Source organism: Dipodomys merriami, unplaced genomic scaffold (genome assembly GCF_024711535.1).
Source record: "Dipodomys merriami isolate MVZ:Mamm:240054 unplaced genomic scaffold, mDipMer1.0.p SCAF_4, whole genome shotgun sequence".
Lineage (NCBI taxonomy): Eukaryota > Metazoa > Chordata > Mammalia > Rodentia > Heteromyidae > Dipodomys > Dipodomys merriami.
Window position 1 is genome coordinate 69,417,637 of NW_027205603.1, and position 19,566 is coordinate 69,437,202.

Below are 19,566 nucleotides of genomic sequence, written 5' to 3' on the forward strand. Positions count from 1 at the left end.
TCTGATGATTTTGGCTCCCTTATCAAAGATTGGGTGGCCATAGGTCTGCGTAGATATAGGTGGCCATAGGTCTGGGTCTTCAATTCTATTCTATTGGTCTCAGGTCTGTTCATATGCTGGTACCAAGCTTTAGAGTTTGGAGTTTGTATTGCTATTCCTCCATCACTGTTTTTCCTATTAGGGATTTTTTTTGCTATTCAGGGTCTTTTATTATTCCTTATGAATTTTTGGATTGCTTCTTATATTTCATTAAATAACATTGTTGGGGTATTGGTGGGTATTACATTAAGTTTGTAGATAGCTTTGGGCAGTATTGCCATTTTCATGTTGTTAATCCTTCCAATCCAGAAGCATGGAAGGTTTTTCTGCTCCCTTAACTTTGCTTTAATTTCCTTTTTCAGTTTTTTAAAGTTTTTATCATAGAGGTCCTTCACCTCGTTGGTTAATTCCTAGTTTTTTTCTTTTTTGAGGCTATTACAAAAGGAGTTGCTTTTCTGATTTCAGCCTTGCTCTTTTCATTGTTGGCATACAGAAAAGCTGCTGATTTTTATGGGTTAATTGTATACCCTACTACTTTGCCAGTTTTGGATCAGTTCATGTAACTTGGGAGAGGAGTCCATAGAGTTCTTTAAATACATGTCATCTGCAAAGAGGGAGAGTTTTACTTCTTCTTTCTCTATTTGGATCCCCTTTATGTTTGTTTCTTGCCTTAGTGCTCTGGCTAGGAATTCCAGTACTATATTGAAGGAGTGGAGAGAGCAAACATCCTTGTCTCATTCCTGTAGGTTGGTCATATACAGCCTTTATTATATTGAGGGCTGTTCCATGGATGCCTTGTTTCTCCAGAGCTTTCATCACAAAGGGGTGTTGGATCTTGTCAAATTCCTTTTCTGCATCTATTGAGATGATCATTTGGTTCTTGTCCTTGTTCCTATCGATGTGTTGAATTGCATTAATTGATGTGTGTGTATTGAACCAGCTTTGCAACCCTGGAATGAATCCCATTTGGCCATAGTGTATGAGTTTTTGATTAGTTGTTGAAATCGGTTGGCCAAAATTTTATTGAGAAGTTTTGCATCAATATTCATTAAAGAAATGGGTCTATAGTTCTCTTTCTTTGATGCATCTCCATCTGGTTTGGGATGAGGGTATGCTGGCCTTATAGAACAAATTTGGTAGTGATCTTTCATTTTGAATTTCATTGAAGAGTTTGAGGAGTATTGGCGTGAGTTCTTCTTTGAAGGCCTTATAAAATTTGTGAATCCTTTTGGTCCTAGGCTTTTCTTGGATGGGAGGTCTTTTATTGCCATTTCTATTTCAATATTTGAGATATGGGTCTGTTTAGTTGGCTTAAATCTTCTTGGTTTAGTTTTTATGTATCAATATTTGCTAGAAATTCTTCCATTTTTCCCCAATTCTGAAATTTGTTAGCATAAAAACTTGCAAAATATTTCCTTATAATGTTCTGAATCTTGCTAGTTTCTGTCATGATGTTCCCATTCTTATCTCTGATTTTATTTGAGTGTTCTCTCTCTCTCTCTCTCTCTCTCTCTCTCTCTCTCTCTCTCTCTCTCTCTCTCTCTCTCTCTCTCTCTCTCTCTCTCTCTCTCTCATTTGGTCAGATTTGCAAAGGGTCTGTCAATTTTGTTAATTTTTTCAAATAACCAACTCTTTGTTTTGTTGATCCTTGCTATCTTTTTGACTCTCATTTAATTCTGAGTTAATTTTAATAATTTGTTTCTGTCTACTGGATTGGGCTTTGGCTTGTTGCTCATTTTCAAGGGGTTTAAGGTGCATCATTAAATTGTTGGCTTGAGATCTCTCCAATTTATTCATATAAGCACTCAGAGCCATAAATTTTCCTCTAAGTACTGCCTTTGCTGTGTCCCAGAGGAGCTGGTTTTTGTATGTTCATTTTTGTTAAATACCATGAATGTTTTAATCTGATCACAATGTGTTGGTTGTTCAGTCTCCATGAGTTGCAGAATTTTCTATGGTGGCTTTTGGTGTTGAGCTCTAATTTTATTCCATTGTGGTCTGAGAGAATGCAAGGAATGATTTGAATATTTCTGAATTTCCATAGATTTGCTTTGTGACCTAAAATGCAGTCTATTTTGGAGAATGTTCCATGTACTGCTGAGAAGAACGCATATTCTGATGCTGAGAGAAAACCTTTTGAGTAGCAGATGACTCTTCATCTATTTCTATTTGTTCTTGGAAATGAGTCAAAAAGTTGCAGATGGAAAAAGTTGAGTCTCAGAAGTTAATCTGATTATGCAGTGCACTCCATTTTCCTCATTAATAAAATGGGGATAGTATTATTTTAGTAAATAACAAAGAACACAAGTAAATGGGTTGTTGTATAAGTATAAAATGATATAAAAATGATAGGCTTTATTTGTTTGGAGAAAATTTTGCTTTCAGGTAAATAGTTACTTAACTACTATGATTAAGGTTTCTTTGAAAGCATATAGAAAGAGATGATTAAAGTAGAAAAAGGTAATTTTTTTTCTAGGAAGTGCCAGATCATTCTTCCCAATGAAAAGTCCAGTTCTATGTTTGGTATGGTAGGAATATTGATAGCTTTCACTTATTTCTTTGGTTTCATAATTTTTATTTTTATTAAACGTGGTCTTGTTCTGTAGCCCAAACTTGCAATAACCCTGCCTCGCGCCTTCCAATGTTAGTATTTTAAGAAGTATTACCAAATCTTTTTTAAAATCATTATCTTTAAGTAGTTGTACAAAGGAGTTGTTATTGAACAGATCATTTTATTCTATCTTGACCACTGTCACCACTTTTCAACTTTTGATTCTTTGTGACAGACGCAGTTCTCTAAATAGGCTGAACAGTTCATTAAGAATCTGAAACAAGGCCAATAATATGGAGAATGTTGAAAGACAGTTAAAATTCCTTGGAATTAATCAACAGTCATGATCCTCATATAGTTTCCTATTTGACATGATGCTTGTGCTGATCACTGATAGGAATACATCTGACAATCTTCTATTAAAATAATTTCACTATCTCCTGCAAATCTAACCAATAGAAACCCTACCTTCTTCCCCCAAATGTTTGTTGATCAACTAAAATACTTTCTCCTGTATCATGAAAAAATAAGTAGGAGTTCATTTATCATGATACTTATTAATAAAAAAATTGATACTTCTGAAGTTTTAAATTTGAGATTTCCTTTTTTAAAAAATTTAAACATGTCTAGAATATTATATCTTCATGTAGATTTGGGCAAGCTATTTTCTATGACCCACTTTATTACATTTTTATTCTCTTAGAGCTTTCCCTGGCACCTGGTGGTATCTCAGGATTTGTGGAAAACAGGTGTGCTTTGATTGGATAGTAGTTTGACATTTTTGGAGTGCATCATGCATTTGGTGCTCTGAAAAATTTCAATATCTCACTCAACGTTGCATATCCTTTCTATAGCTCTTTGAGTTGACCACACAGTTTTGTACCACGTTTCAGGTAACATGTTTTATTTCTTTCCTAAATATTTCTGTTATTAGAATTTTTGTTATGGCCGAAGTTGAATTTATTTCTAGTTTATATAGCTAGTATCCTACTTCTCATATTCCTCTTTAGTAGAATCTTTTTCTTGCTGTTTTCTGGTGTTCTAGACTTTGACTCATCTTCTCAGCTATAGATTCCCTTGTATTTTTATGAGGAAGAAGAATCCAGGAGCAAGGAATTTATGTGTTTATGTTGACTCTGTTTTCTTTACCCCATAGAAACATAAATAAAAATAAAATGCTTTAGTGAAATTATAGCCTTCTAAACCTATTGGCATTTGAGAGTACAAACTAGTCACCCCTGTTTTGGCCTGACTTCTAATAGATATAAAACATCCAAGACACACAAATAAAATTAATTTATTAGTTTTCTTTGCCCAAAGTCCAGAAATCTCTGGTTGGTATAAAGAAAAAAAAATGAGAGGGTTCTCATAGTTTCCATTCAAACTTACATCTAAGCTGTATTTGAGGAAGATTTTGTGTGTGGGGGGGGCGGGGGGGTTGGATGGGGGATAGGGTGGTATTCTGGTCCTGAACTCAGGGCCTGTGAGCTGTTCCTGAGCCTTTTATTGTTTAAGCCTAGTACTCTACTACTTGAGCTACAGCTCCACTTAAAGGATTTTGGTGATTAATTGGAGATAAGAGTCAGCTTTCCAGCAAGAAAGCTGGAAAGGCTGGCTTCAAACCATGAGCCTCAGAGCTCAGATTCCTTAGTATCTAGGATTACAAGTGTGAGCCACTGGTATCTGGCAGAAAGTTGGGCTTGAAAATGTCCAGTGAGGGCTGGGAAGGTGGCTCAGTGGTAGAGCACTTGCCTTGCATGCTCGAGGCCCTGGGTTCGATTCCTCAGCACCACATAATAAAAAAGCCGGAAGTGGCGCTGTGGCTCAAGTGGTAGAGTGCTAGCCTTGAGCTTGAGCTGAAGAGCTGAGGGACAGCGCCCAGGCCCAGAGTACAGGCCCCACGACCAGACCCCCCCCCCAAAAAAAAAAGAAAAAAAGAAAATGTCCAGTGACCTGATTCTATTAGTTACTTAGAGGATCTCATATTGTCTTACTGCTGGGTGTGAGAGGATGGGGAGAAGAGAAATGTTCTCATGTGAATTTGCTTGAGTTTTAAAACTATGATAGCTTTGGCATCATGATGACTTTAACTGAAGCAGAGCTAAAGAGAAACTTGTTACAATTAAGTACCCACTTGCTTGTCATCTATATTCAGGGACTACTATGAGGTTGACAACTGTGTGTATGTCACCATGTTTATTTTTGCTTTCCTTCAAAATGAAAAGTTTGATTCATAGAGTAAGGATATTGTGTAGACCTGAATGAAAAGTCAGAGGCAAAAATGCCAGGTTGACTTTAAGTTACAAAGTGATGGTGAGGCTGATGAGAATTAATTAACTAATCACAATTCTTGTATGTAAAAATGATTCATTGAACAGGCATTGAAAAAGTTCCATTTAGATAGCCAATGAAAATAAGAATTTAAAAAAATATTTTAAGATCCAAAAAAAAAAGAAAAGAAGAATTAACTGGAAGAAAATATCTACTAGTTTTTCACAAAAAATGCAGGGCTAAAATCTTTCTATTGCATGATTAAATCAAATTTGTGGAAGATCTATTGTATGCTGTATATTGGGACATATTGATAAACTTTTGTGGAGTTTATGATCTGATGATCATAAAAATGAGGGTCTTTAACTAAAAGACAGTGCCAAGGACAGGTTGGGAAATAATATTTAAGTATAAAATGATTCATTAGATTTGGAAAGGAACTTGCAAACATACTAAGCCCAGTTTCTAATTTTCAGATGTATAAACATAAACCACAAAGATAGATTGAATTTTCTCATGGCCATTTGAAATCTTTAATAGCAAAGAGAGAACAAAACCATGCCTAAGCATTTCCAGGATATGTGCTTTTGGTATTTTCAGGTATTCTGTCGTTTACTCTATGCTTCCACACACAAAAATTCCATGTGGTAAACTGTCTATAGATTCAGCCCCATGCTTCATGTTTGTTATGGAAGTCCTTCAATCAGAATCCTTCATACTTAGAATCCTTCATGTATTATTGCTGTTGTTTTTATCTTTTCATATACACATTTACATATATATACACTTTATATTTATTTTATACTTATATGTGCATTTATATTACAACATCTTAAGGTGTTAGAGGAATAATTCATATTTATACTCAGTATTTCACACAATTCATGAGCAAAGGGAGTAAAAGGTAGAAGGGTAGAATGATTCTGGGCAGTTTGTAAATGGTCTTGGGTGAATACCAGTTCATCTGTGGTTCATTTGAGAAAGAAAACAAATATTAGTTGCATATTTAAACCTGAAGCTTTAACATCACTTGAAAACCCCAGCATAGATATGTAAATAAGGAATTATGTAGTGTGATTTCTGAGATGGTTAACTCAGAAATTCTAACTCAAACTAAGGTGGCCCTTTGTCTGTAGGGAGGAGTAGAGAGCTGACAATGGGCATTCAGGAGAGCTTTTGGCCAACACTGGATTAGGGAGAATTCTTGCCTACATTCCTGGCATGCCCCAAGTGCCAACTGTCTGTGGGTTTTTAAAATTAGGGATAGATCTATATGCCTTATGTGCCAGACTTGCAGGCGGCACAGTTGACTTTCTGCCATGAAATGTTAGCAGCCCTGGCTTTTGTGCTTACGCACAAGGCACAGAGGATAATCCCAGAGCTGGGAGGAAGCTTTCAGGGCTGCCTGGGAGCAAAGGAAATATTTTGGTTATTTTTTTCTTTTAAAATGCCCTAGGCCTTTAATCTAGTAAGGGTTTGTGGAAGCATTAGTCTCCAAAGTTTTTTTGTTAAGAAGTATTTCTTGAAAGACATTTAAAACTTTCTTTTAGGGATGAATGCCAGTCTGGCTACTGCTTTTGGTTTATAAATGAAGAAGAATTTTGCAAATTTATTCACTAGGAGTGGGCCTTTGAATTCTAGATTCATGAAAAATGGAAAGAAACGATTTAATTAAATAAAATACTTTAAAAATCCCAATAAAATACTTTTTGACAGCTGTTTAGGTACCATACCAGGCTTCCATCCAAAACAATATTACAGAAACTTTAAGACTATTGTATCAACTTACAGTTGCTTAAAGTTACCCAGGGTCAAACACCATCGGTTCAAACTAATCATCTCAATTTCAATCTAGACTTATCCATCTCCATATTGGCAACTTCTTCTATATCAGTGAGGTAGCAGACTTTCATTATTCTCAAGATTTCTCAACCCTCCCATGTGCTAAATCCTGAAATATATACAGAATTGTTTCAGAATTGCTAACGCACACCACCATTGGCAAAAAGTCTGAGAAGTAGAGTTCAATATTTGCATTCATTTTCGTCTTCAGTGCAAGCAGTCAGAGCATTAACACTGAAGTGGCTGTTTCAAATTTCAGTAGACAGGTTTTCTGGATCTCAAAAGAAGATACAGGGCTGGGCGTTGGTGGCTCACGCCTGTAATCCTAGCTACTCAGGAGCTGAGATCTGAGGGTTGCAGTTCAAAGCCAGTCCAGGCAGGAAAGTCCATGAGACTCCTATCTCCAACAAGCTACCAGAAAACCAGAAATGGTGCTAGAGTGCTAGCCTTGAGCTGAAGAGCTGAGGGAACAGTGCCCAAGCCCAGAGTTTGAGCCCCATGGCTGACAAAAAAAGAAAGAAAGAAAAAAAGATACAGGAATAGAGCTAATGAGTCAGGAATCCCATCTTATAAATAATATTAAAAAAACTGAAAGCAAGAATATTGAGCTTATTAGGAAAAATGAGAATAGGGTTACAAAAAAAAAAACAACTCATAAAGGAGGCTGTGGAGGATGGCCGCCTGGAGTAGTTAGCATGTTCAAAGTGTGTGTTATTCCTGAGAATGACTGAAGAATGTGTTGAAGGAGGAGAGACCAACTGTCTGTGACCGCTGCCAGGAGTTCTGCCAATGAGGTCTGAGAATTGGCCGTCAGATTTGTCCATTGTGGTCTCAAGTGAGATTTCATGGGGATGTTGAGATGGATGCTTGTTTAGAATGAATTTTATCCTAGACATCGCCTTCCCTCAAACGAGAAAGGATCAGATGGAGACTATGGGTACAGACCCAATACTGAGAAATTTAGTTGTAAGTAAAAGTAGAGAAAAGAGTTGATAGCTAGAAGGAGTAATGGGAGTCTCATTCAAAGATGGGAGATGTTGTTGAACCTAAGGACATTAGCAGGAATGCCCATAGCAAGACAATAAGAAGATGAAGTAACAAAGAGCAAGCCTGTTTAAAAGCACAATCTTAAAGGCCAGGAATGAAATGATCCATTGTATTTGTAACATGACTGGCTTCAAGAGGGAGCAGGAAATTCATCCATGGAAGCAGATAAAAGGAGCTGAGAAGTATTAAGTGGATCCTTTTGAGTGTCACTCTGTAATACGACCACTTTGTGTTTTGAATGCACTATTTTATATTTCTGTACATTGCCCTTCAGAACCCATTTTTGGAATTGCCCTTTCTTTTTTTAAGTAGCCTTTGCTTAATTCACTGGTCCTGGGCTCTGTTTCACATTCCTGTCTTTATTTGAAAATGCTTTAAAACTAAGGATTATGAGAGACCATTTTTCATGGTTTTATCTCCTATTTCCTTCTTCCAGCCAAGAATGATGTCCTACCACACTCACTCATGAGTTTCTGGGATGTTTACAACTAGGGATCCTTAGAAGAAAGGCTCAGAAAATCTTGGCCCCCATTCCAGGAAGCCATGTTTTTGTTTTGTTTGTAAACCATCATCAGCCACCCTAAGCACCAAAGGAGAGATGATGATGTAGAAATAGTATCACGATCCCAGCTTTACATATAAAACTAAGAGTCATCTGGACCAAGGATTTAGAATTACCTGTGGAAATAAAATGAGCTAGGCAGTAGTAGTTTATAGGAATGTGATGTCCTGTTCAGCCATTCAACACCTCTCACTGCCATTGGAGTGGATTTGGAGAATCTGAGAAAGAGTGGTCTTGCACCTGTGACCTGTTTGATATCTCAGAGAGTAGCAGCTGTGTATGTGGCCCTCAGCACCACTATGTTGAATAGGCGGACAGCAGCAGAAAATAAGAACATAATGCATGGTTTAGATCATTTGAAGGGCCTGGATGTTACCCAGGGTCTGAGAAAGCTGAAGGATTCACAAGAAGTGTTCTCAAGCCTGCCACCAGCTGGTCAGGACTAAGACAAAGATGTTTGAGAGCTGATAATGATATATCATTAGGAAACTTGGAGTCCATTTCAATTACTATCATTTGATATGGTCATATGTACATAGCTATTAAGCTATTGTGATCCCCTGGTTGGACTATCCTAGACATACACTAAATATTACAAATGAGGGAAACCATAGAGCCTATGTTTCTTGGAGTCTGGCTTACTTCATTTAGTCTGATTTTTTTCCCCCGAGTCTTTCCATTTCCTTATGAATGAGCCAATGTCATTCTTTCTGATGGAAGCATAGAATGCCATTGTATGTATATACCATATTTTCTTGATCTATTCATCTACTGAGGAAACTTGGTTGGAATTTCAGTAGGAAAAGTGAAATTAGTTACACTAAATTTACTATTCCATCCACAGGAATAGCATGTTATCATTTGTTCTCCAGGAAAAAGTGGGACAACAAAACACAGCAGTTAAAAATACTGCTTTCATAGTACTAGCACCATACGGGCAGCTAGGAGGAGCTAGATGGAGAACTGTAAAAACATGGTGTCAATTTTGAACTGTAGGATGACCGTATCATGATCTTACATTGACTAGATCGTCTGGACTGAGAACAGATATAAAACTGATCAGTATTTTACAGAGAAAGGGATTGCGATCTAGTCAGTTTCAGTTATTGAGAGCAAGATTCTATACTTGTACAATCAAGAATAATAGGTGTGCTGATTCAAATACAATTCCAAGACTTACTAAATTTAAAATTAGAAGTGTAAATGTATCTAGAAATGAGACTTGATCTCTATATCATTGTTATTGGATTTTTTTAAAATATGAAGACTTTCTAGGAAAAAATTAAGTCTACTATATGTTAGATTTTACATTCAACCTAGTGCGATATTTAATTCTTAAAATATCAAATATTCTCTGCTTATGTTTTTGATGAATTTCTGCATGTAGATGAAGTTAGAGTTTAGCAAAGTATGGCCTATAGGTGATATTAGTCCGTTTATGAAAATAAATTTTTATAGGAACATGGCCCATATATTGTTTTCTTGTGGCTGCAGCAGCAACAGAACTGCAGAGCTTAAAGTATTAACAGAGCTCAAAATATTTAAAATCTTACCATTTATAGAGACTTTTTCAAAGTCTAGACTAAGACACAATCAAGTTAAAAATGTATATGTCATCTTTTAAAATAACAAGCAGAGTCTATGCTGCTTATTTTTTAATAATGTTTGAAAAACCAAAACCAATACTCTGTGTGTGTGTGTGTGTGTGTGTGTGTGTGTGTGTGTGTGTGTGTGTGTGTGTGTGTGTGTGTGTGTGTTGGTACTGGGGCTTTAACTCAGTGCCTACTTACCACTCCTGAGGTTTTTGCTCCAGGCTAGCTCTCTACCTATTGAGCTACAGCTCTACTTCCTGCCTTTTGGTGATTAATTAGAGATAAAAGTCTTATAGCCTCTCCTGCCCAGGCTGGATTCAAGCTGCAGTGCTCAGATCTCAGCTTCTTGAATACTTAGGATTACAGATGTGAGCCACCACAGGTGCTTAGCAATCCAATATTTTCATGTGTCCTAACTCTTTTTTTTTTAATTGTGAAAATACCATACAGAGGGGTTACAATTACATGGGCAAGATAATGAATACATTTCTTATCAAGCATTGTTACCTCCTCCTTTGTTTCCCCTTCCCATCCCTTCCTCCTGCCCCCCTCCCCCCCACACACAAAAGTTGTAAAGTTCATTTTCGACATAATGACTTGTACATCTCATTGTAGCAATGGGTCCACCTGTATCCCTATTTAAATAATTTGTTTTTTCCCTTCCCCTCCACAAATTATACCAACATCAAATACAGTGAAAGCAGGGGTTATACCATGGGGGAGGGACATACAAAGCAACAAAGAAATCATATTATAAATATGTTAGAAACAATTGCATGAAAGAAAAAACATTTGAATACATATCTTAGGTTTCATTTCCCTAACATCAACTTATCTGACCTTTTCTGCTTGTCTCAGACATATACTAGCTATTGCAAATAAGGGAAACCATGGGACCAATGTTTCTTTGGACCTGGCTTACTTCACTTAATAGAATTTTTTCCAAGTCTTTCCATTTCCTAACAAATGGGGCAATGTTATTCTTTCTGATGGAGGCATAGAATTCCATTGTGTATATATACCACATTTTCTTGATCCATTCATCTACTGAGGGGCTTCTGGGTTGGTTCCATATCTTAGCTATGGTAAATAATGCTGAAATAAACATAGTTGTGCTGGTAGCTTTAGTAACTCTTAATCTCACAAGGATTCAAAGAACATTTGAGAAATTATTTGGGAAATGAGTCTATTACTTCACATTATTGAACATTTTTGCCTATTTTCTGATTTCCTTTCTAGTCTCACCTTCATAAACTCATATGTTCCCAAACAGCACTCTCTCTTCTCATCATTTTCAATGTTTTTCTCGGAACATTGCCCATTTCATGAACTTTTGAATCTTTGGAGTGAGATTTTTTTCTGATAAGTTTCTGAGTGAGACTTTTTTCTAAGTTTCTTTTCTTTCTTTCTTTCTTTTTTTTTTTTTTTGGGGGTCCGGTCGTGGGGTCTGAACTCTGGGCCTGGGCGCTGTCCCTCAGCTCTTCAGCTCAAGGTTAGTGCTCTACCACTTGAGCCACAGCGCCACTTCCGGCTTTTTTCTTTTTTCTTATGTGGTGCTGAAGAATCGAACCCAGGGCCTCATGCATGGAAGGCAAGCACTCTACCACTGAGCTACCTTCCCAGCCCTTCTAAGTTTCTTTTAATTGTAAACATAGAAAATTTTACATGAATTGCCTTCAGTTCTGTGTGCCCTAATATAATATGCCATATCACCAGGCTTAATTTATCAAAACTAATAAATTAACATCCATAATACAATATTAACCAAACTACACACTTTATTTCAGATTTTATTCAATTTTCTTCTAATATCTTTTATTTATATTCCACCATTGAATCTATGAGATCATAAGGCATTTAGTCTGATTATTTTAATCTTCTCCAATCTTGGATACAAGTTTAAATTTTATCTTTTGTGATTTTAATTTTAACAATTACTATTGGAATGCATAGTTAATATGAAAAGCAGATAATATTGTACATAAATTTTCAGTGATTCTAATTTTGTTTTACTTTAGGTTGCTCAGTATCAAATGGTAGAAAGGAAATTATCAGATTTAAAAATTTAAAATTCTAGGCAGAAAAAGTCTCCCTCCTCCTCTTTCAGCTTTTCATCATTTTTTAAATATGGCTCTTTTATTGAGCTCTGTTTTATGGTGAAAATTTATTTCTTAGCTTTGATAATTTATACTCAGTTGGCAAGCTTAATATTGTTTTTTGAAAAATATATTTAAAATTTTATTAAAAGAAAATTAAATTTAAAGCAAATATTTTTGGAAGGAAAAAGAGGCTGGGATTTTTGTGGTAATCCTGTAGGATCATTAAACGATTGGCAAATATGCCCAGTGTTGTAATATTTTGGTTATTGTTTTATAGATTACATTCTTGACATACTTTTTAGTTGTATCCTTCTCATATAGTATACAAAGAGAAGAGTTCTTTTCTTCCACAAACCAAGAAATAAGACATAATGAAACCTTGGTTAGTATAGCACTATTTACAATAGTCAAAACAATGGAATCAGCAAAGATGTTCTTCAACTGAAGAATAGATTTAAAAATATGATGTATACATACACACACAACTGTGTTGTTGAGCCATAAAGAAAAATTATATCACTTGCAGGGAAATAGATAGAATTGGGAGTCATCATTTTAAGTGAAGTAAGCTAGGCTCAGAAGGACAAAGATTGTATATTTTCTCTTATATGGAAAATGTAGATTTAAAATATATGCATATACTTGCATATGTATATGCACACACATATATGTATATAGAGACTGTACTTGTGGAATAGTGAAGGGGTAACGGGGTATAGGAGAAGAAAAGAGATTGATGAGTGTGACTAATACTGAAATACATTGTGTCTATTTATGAAGATGGGATAAGGAAACTGCTTAAAGCTGTTGCTGATAGTGGGAAGAGGAACAGAGAAGAGAGAAAGCAAAAGAAGGGGTTCTGATCAAAGTACAATACATACATGCATGTAATAAAAGGGCAAAAAAACAAAAACCCTTTATGCAATTAATAAATACTAATTAAAAAATCTGTATTTTAAATCATGTGGTAAACTGCATGAAGCACATTTAAGAACTGTATTATATGGTGTAATAAAATCTAGTCTAATCTGTGGCAAGAAAGACATTCATAACTTATTTTTTGATAGATCCATCCTATAATTGGAAAACCATATCAGAGTAACAGCTGCAAGAACGTCCCTAGGATCCAAAAGTTAAGTCCCCTTCTGCCACCTTGAGGCCAAAGTGAAAATTGCGCCCCATTGTACCCTGGCAGCCCATGCTAAACAGTTAAGTCCAAACACGCCATGCTGCGATTTTTACCCTAGGTATTAATGAATATAATTATTAAGATGATTGGGGTGAGAAGTAGACTTTACCTGAAATATGTAAATGACTGAAGCAATTTAAATATGATTACCTGGGGTCTCTGTCTTATACTTGATCTAGTTGTAGTAAAGGAATGTAAAGAATCTGGTGGTTTCTTTGGGCCTGGCTTACTTCACTCAGGTTCCCCTTATTTGCAAGACTAGTATATGTCTGAGACAAGCAGAAACGGTCAGATAAGTTGATGTTAGGTGAAATGAACCCCAAGATAAGGACTCAAATGGTTTTTCTTTCTTGCTATTGTTTCTAACATATTTATAATATGATTTTTTTTTTTTTTGTCGGTCGTGGGGCTTGAACTCTGGGCCTGGGCGCTGTCCCTCAGCTCTTCAGCTCAAGGCGAGCGCTCTATCACTTGAGCTACAGCGCCACTTCCGGTTTTCTGGTGGTTTATTGGAGATAGGAGTCTCAAGGTCTCTCCTGCCCGGGCTGGCTTTGAACCGCGATCCTCAGATCTCAGCCTCCTGAGTAGCTAGGATTACAGGTGTGAGCCACCAGCGCCCGGCTTATAATATGATTTCTTTGTTGCTTTGTATGTCCCTCCCCCCACGGTATAATCCCTGTTTTCACTGTATTTGATATTGGTATAATTTGTGGAGGGGAAGGGAAAAAACAAATTGTTTAAATAGTGATACAGGTGGGCCCATTGCAACAATGAGATGTACAAGAAGTTATGTCGAAAAATGAACTTTGCAACTTTGGCACAGGGAGGGGGTGAAGGGGGGGTGAAGGGGAGGAGAGATGGTAAGGGGGAAAACAAAGGAGGAGGCAACAATGCTTGATAAGAAATGTACTCATTACCTTGCTCATGTAATTGTAACCCCTCTGTATGGTATTTTCACACACACACACACACACACACACACACACACACACACACACACACACACAAAGAATCTGGTGGTTGCTTAACCTTCCTTAGAATGTGGAATGAAATTCTATTTCATTCAAATCATGTGTTTAGTTTAATTAGAGTCTGTGATGATTAGGTTGGAAGCAAAAGAAAGAAGACTATTGATAATGAAGGAATAGGAAGGAAGTTTCTCAAGCTGACCAAAGGATTCTTTGCCTTTGTTCCTTAGACCATGGTTTTTTTTGACATTTATCCTTATAGAACTGTTCAGCACAATCAGACTGAGGTGGCTATGCTTGTGGCCAATCTAAAGGATTGTCTTTGTTTCTCTCTTCCTTTTTTGTCCTTCTGTCAACACATGTCTGTAGTACCTCTCTCTTAGTTTTCTTTCACATAGAGAACCATTTTTGCGTGTGAAAGGTGAAACCCTTTCTCTGCATTTACTGCTGGACAAAACAACTCCACTGTGTCTGCACATAGTAGGCCTTTTGTGAGCACGAAGTATACTGTCCTTCTATGTCCTCTGTGGGATGATGGCCTACTCTACATTTTTGTCCTTTTGTATTGACAAAGTTCTGAAATAAATGACAGAGCTAGGATTTGGACTTAACAACTGAGTTCTCGAGTTGGTTCAGAACTGTATTAAGATACCAGCAGTTGTTGAAAGCCTCTTAAGGAAAGGATTGGAGAAGCATTTCATAAGCTTCATTGCTTTTAACAGTGGTAGAATGGCTGGTGCTGGTAGCTCACCTCTGCAATCCTAGTTTCTCAGGAATGTGAGATCTAAGGATCACAGTTGGAAGCTACCCCAGGCAGGACAGACTATGAGACTCTTATTTCCAGTTAACCACCAAAAAGGTAGAAGTAGATGGATGGTTCAAGTGGGAGAACACTTGTCCTGAGCAAAAAAGCATAGAGTCAATGGCCAGGTCCTGAGTTTAAGCTCCAGGACAAAAGAAAAGAAAAGGAGGGGCTGGGAAAGTGGCTTAGTGGTAGAGCGCTTGCCTTGCATGCATGAGGCCCTGGGTTCGATTCCTCAGTACCACATAAGCAAAAAGAAATAAGGCGGAAGTAGCACTGTGGCTCCAGTGGTAGAGAATTAGCCTTGAGCTGAAGAGCTGAGGGACAGCACCCAAGCCCAGAATTCAGGCCCCATGACCGGACCTCCCCCCCCAAAAAAAAGAAAAGAAAAGAAAAAGAAGAATGGTAGAATCTGCTACAGTAGCCACAGTGAATTCAGCTCACATACTAAAAGAAAGAATACTAGACAGAAAGAATTTGATTAAGGGTTAGATATATTAACACTAGAGTCCAGGACAATGCCATGCTGTTTTTGCTGAACTATATTCAGCACGCTTCATTTAAAGATAACAGATCAGATCAGATACAAGGATATTCAATTGTGAAAAGATTACATAATCTAAAGAATGGAGAGAATTTCCCCTCAATATAGAATAATCAGTGTTCTAAAAATGTGCCAACAAGAAAACTTTATGAATTATCTGCTTGGATTTTCAGTAAAATATTGAAAAATTATTCTGTGTAAAGGTTTCTAGTATAACCATGATAAAAATGTGAAAGATTAGTAGCTTATATATATATGAAAATAAGACATTGCATCATTTACATTGTTTACTATAGCCAAGATATGGAAACAAACCAGATGCCCCTCAGTGGATGAATGGATCAAGAAAATATGGTGTATATACACAATAGAATTCTTTTTTTTTTTTTTTTTACAATGGATCAACCTGTGTCCTTATTTCAGCATTTTGTTATATCTCTTCCCCTCCCCAAATCAGGAAAATGTATATACAAGATGCAGAGCACCAAAATACACAATGGAACTCTATGCTTCCATCATAAAGAATGACATTGCACCATTTGTAAGGAAATGGAAAGACTTAGAAAAAAATTATAGTAAGTGAAGTAAGCCAGACCCAAAGAAACACAGGCTGCATGGTTTCCCTTATTTGTAGTAACTAGAATATGCCTATAAATGTACCCAATGGTTAGTAAAAGACAAATAATTATACTTGGACATGATTAATTAAACAGCAGTCTAAACATTCACACAGTGAGAAAAAAAAGAGGATATTCTTAGGAGAGGATCAAAAGGGCTCAATCTTATGTGCATAAGATCACATAAAATAATGCTTATCAAAATGATATCCAAGAAATGGAAGTAAGAGTTTTTTTTATTTGACTATTTGCGGCTCTTTATTTCTTTCCTTTTTTTCTGTGGTTAATTCCCTTCTGTTGCTGTTTTGGATTTCTGTACTCTTTGTCTTATATATAAGTTTATCTCCTTTGGAGAGAGTTAGGAGAAGCACAAAAATGGTACCACAGGGGTGAACTAAGTTCAGCAGTGATACTCACTAGACACTATGTTGAAAATGAACTATACAACTTGGGTAGGGGGGTGTTGGGAGGGAAAATTTGGGAGAAAATTAGAGGGTAACACTGTTCAAAAGGAAATGACTCATTATTGACTTATGTATCAATCCTTCTGTACATCACCTTTACACTAAAATTTAAACAAAAAAACAAAACAAAAAATTGCATCATTTGCAAAGAAATGGAAGGCCTGAAAAATTATGTTAAATGAAGTTAGACAAAGTTAGAGAGACAAAGTTTCCATGTTTTCTTTCATATGTGGAAGCTAGAATTAGTTTATAAGCATGTAAGAAATGCTTTGGGTTTAATGGAAGTGTACCTAAATATATAAACTGAAATATCATAAATTCAGGGGAGTACCCAACATTTTAATTCCTTAGGAAGGCAAAAAACATAGTTCAACAAAATAAATACCAGGGAGTGGTATGCAGAAGTGGAGAAGAATGCAGTCAAGAATCCAATATGTATCCTACAAAATTAAGAAGAGTGAGGGAAGAAGTGGGTAGGGGAGGGATGGATGGGAATGTTGAGAGGGCGACATTGATCTAGAGCCAGTCTACTCATGAACTGCTTGGTTGAATCACATTCCCCGTGTATAACTACTTAAAGATAATATTTTTAAAAGAAAGAAAATAAAATCTGTATGCAAAATTTAAAGTTTATACAACATTATGTATAATTACTAGAAGCAGTGAGGGATCATAGGAATCTATCAGAAGTTTCCTTCTTTGTATAATCTCCTTTTCCCTCATCTTCTGTAACTAGAGGTTCTCCTGATGTCAGTAGATGTTCTCTCTTTCAGTATCTATCCTAATCTCAATCTTTATTAATTGTCTCTATTTAGGAGACTCAGCTTAGCTATCTCGTCCTCATCTTTCTAAATTACAGGGTTGAAATTCCCCCCACATTTCTCCTGTGATGGGAGGGGCTTCATGGTGATCTTTTCTGTGACAGATATTATCTACAGCATGTATGCATGTATTTTCACTCAATCTTTGGAAAAATCTGCAAGGTAGATATATGCAATGACATCAAAATTTGGATAGATGTTCTAGAAGAATTATAGTTTTTTATTCTAGCAAGCAATAACTTGACCACCAAAATAGTTGTTCCTGGTTCTCATTTCTACCTCTCTGCTTCCTATGAGTATTTGCTAGTGTTGGCTGAGGAAGAATGATAAGAAAAGCCAGGTCAGGGAAGAGAAGGTGGTAAACTTTGACAAAGAAGGAATAGAAAGTATGAGAATGTTCCCTCTCAAAGTAGGTTATCCCATTCAAAAACTATTGAAGAAGGAGCCAGAGGAGAGACTCATTTGTGCCCTGTGGGAAGATATCTAGTATATGTATGAGTCAAGCGGAAAAGGTCAGATAATGTGATGTCAGGAAAATGAACCCTTAGATGTGTATTTTAATGTTTTTTTCTTTCATGCATGTGTTTCTAACGCATTTATAAGATTATCTCTTTGTTGCTTTGTATGTCCCTCCCCCACAGTATAACCCCTGCTTTCACTATATTTGATGTCAGTATAACTTGTGGAGGAGATGGGGAAAAACCAGTTGTTTAAGGATGCAGGTGGACCTGTTGCAACAATGAGAAGTACAAGTTGTCATGTCCAAAACGAGCTTTACAACGTCGGTGTGGGGGGGGGGAAGGGGGGGGAAGGAGAAGGATTGGGATTGGGGGGGAGGGGGGAGGCTGGGAAGGGATGTGAAAGGGTAAACCAAAGGAGGAGGCTGCAATGCTTGGTAAGAAATGTAAGCATTATCCTGCCCATGTAATTGTAACCCCTCTGTACAGTATGTTCACAAATAAAATAAAATTAAATTAAAAAAAATTGAAACAAAGTGCTCCGAGATTCCTCTCCTCTTCTCTCTTCTTTTTACTTTTTTTCAGTGCTGAAGGATGTATAGAAGTATGGAAGAAGTGTCTAGAAGGAGGGATCAGAGATGAAAAGGAGAATCAGAAAGAAGCCATGTCAGTGACCCCAGAGAAGGAGAAAGTGTCACATAGTTGGGCAGATTAATGGTTAAAAAATATAAAGTGAGGTCAAAAATAAAGATAAAACCATTATTATTGGTGTTGGATATGATAATGTAATCAAAGGAATTTGGAGAAGATAATTGATTGAAAATTTAATCACTTTATATCTCCTACTATCATTAAGTCCATGATACATTAATTTCAATTAGAGTATTTGTTTTATGTTTTATATACATCCTAAAGTCAGTTATATATAAAACAACTTGTAGAATTAATCTTGAAAAATGCTGACATGTAGTCTTAAAAAGAGAAAAAACTTTATTTCTTCTTTTTTCTTTTCAAAAAATTATTTACTTTATTGTTATTATAAAGGTGATGTACAGAGGGATTTTAATTACATGAGTCAGGGAATAAGTACATTTTCTTTCACAGTGTCCTCCCTTCCCTCATTCTCTCCCAGTACCTCCTTTCTGTCTCTTTCTTCTTCTTTTTTATTGCATGTGCCAGTACTAAGGCTTGAACTCAGGCACTGTGCTCTTATTTGTTTTTGTAACTCATAGCTGCTGCCTGACTACTTGAACTACACCTGTAATACAGCTTTTGGCTGGTTAATTGGAGAAAAGAATTTCTCAGACTTTTTTTTATGCTTGACTTGGAAGCTTCCTCTTTAGATCTTAGCCTCCTAAGTAGCTAGAATTGCAGATGTGAGCCACACTGCCCAGATGAAATTATTTTTTGCAATGTGCATGTGGTAGAGTTTATAATCACCATAGGAAATCATTTTAATGAAAGGAATGCCTACTGATTGGTGTTTGTAGATTTATGTGGCTGATAAATGAATTGGAGATTTACATCTGAGCCTTCTTAGGAATGGTGACAAATGGGAAGATTAATTGGTGGAGAAAAGTTGAGAGTACAAAGAATGACGGTGAGGTGACCCTGATTAGTCATAACATTCATCTTAGTTCCTTCCTCTGATGGCAGAAAACAGCCTGTAGATGTCCCCAAACACATGTTGTGTAAATGTT